Source organism: Gracilinanus agilis, unplaced genomic scaffold, assembly GCF_016433145.1.
Source record: "Gracilinanus agilis isolate LMUSP501 unplaced genomic scaffold, AgileGrace unplaced_scaffold47656, whole genome shotgun sequence".
NCBI lineage: Eukaryota > Metazoa > Chordata > Mammalia > Didelphimorphia > Didelphidae > Gracilinanus > Gracilinanus agilis.
This window is the reverse complement of record NW_025382084.1, coordinates 1859-2916: the sequence shown is the minus strand read 5'-3', so window position 1 is coordinate 2916 and position 1058 is coordinate 1859. Positions and strand designations below refer to the sequence as shown.

Here is a 1058-nt window from a genome sequence, read left to right as displayed (position 1 = left end):
CCCGGCTCAGCCCCTCCGGGGAGGCCAGCCAGACGTCACTGGGAGGCTCGCTGTCCTCCAGCTCGGCCCTCGCTGGGCCACGTTCGGGGGGCAGGAGGGGCTCCGGCCGCGCCCGGCCCCTTCACCTACCGTAGCCGTCGGGGTTGGAGCGAGGCGTATAAAAGCTCTGCACGCCGCAGGTCTTGCAGAACGTGTGCTGGGCCTTGTGCGTGTTGAAGGTGTACGTAGTGATGTTCTCGGCACCCTGCGGGAAACGCACACACAAGCCTGTCAGGGCGTCTCCTCCTCCCGGACGAGCCCCCGCGCTCAGGCGGGAGCCGATCCGGGGCGGGGAAGCCACGCCAGGAGCACGGGAGACGCCGACCCCGAGGAGCCCGGAAGGAAGGCGGCCCCGAGGAGCGGCCGGGCCAGCCGGGGACGGCCCTGGAAGAGGCCGGCGTCCGGGAGGGCCGCACGGTATGCCTGGGGGAAGGAAGGTGTCTTCAGAATGAGTGTGAGAAGGACGGCTCAGCGGCTCAGCGGACAGGGAGCGAAACCTAGAGCTGGGAGGTCCTGGGTTCCAATCTGACCTCAGACACTTCCTAGCTGTGTGAGCCTGGGCAAGTCACTTGACTCTAATTGCCCAGCCCTTACCAAGTCTTCTGCCTTGGAACCAATCACAGCCATGATTCTAAGAGGGGAAATCAGGGCTTTTAAAAAGAAATGAGTATAGAAGCAGTAATCAAGTCTGTTGTTACCTTCTCTCTTAGAGGCAACACTGTGTAGGGGTTCCAAATGCAGAAGAGCAGTCAAGGCTAGGCAATGGCAGTTAAGGGACTTGCCCAGGGTCACTCAGCCAGGAAGTGCCTGAGGCCACATTTAAACCTACGACCTCCTCTCTCCAGGTCTGGTTCTCTCCAGTGAGCCGTCTCACTACCTTCGTGTATGCACTTTTAGTAAATTGAAAATAGTTGGAACTTTGTAGTTTTACATAAGATTTTGTTTGTCTGTTGATGGAAGTCCAAGGGAGGGAAGGATGGCTCTCAGTACGGGGAGGGGAGGGCAGGGACAGGGGTGTT

The 1058-nt window shown here is 59.5% G+C and overlaps 1 long non-coding RNA gene across 1 annotated transcript in view; it reads right to left on the bottom strand.

Moving 5' to 3' along the window:
* LOC123255509 overlaps window positions 1-233 on the bottom strand; it is a 2354-nt gene extending 2121 nt beyond the window's left edge. The window contains exon 1 of the long non-coding RNA XR_006506767.1: window positions 130-233. This is a non-coding gene — a long non-coding RNA (uncharacterized LOC123255509). The remainder of the gene's footprint in view (window positions 1-129) is intronic.
* Window positions 234-1058: the final 825 nt, after the last annotated feature.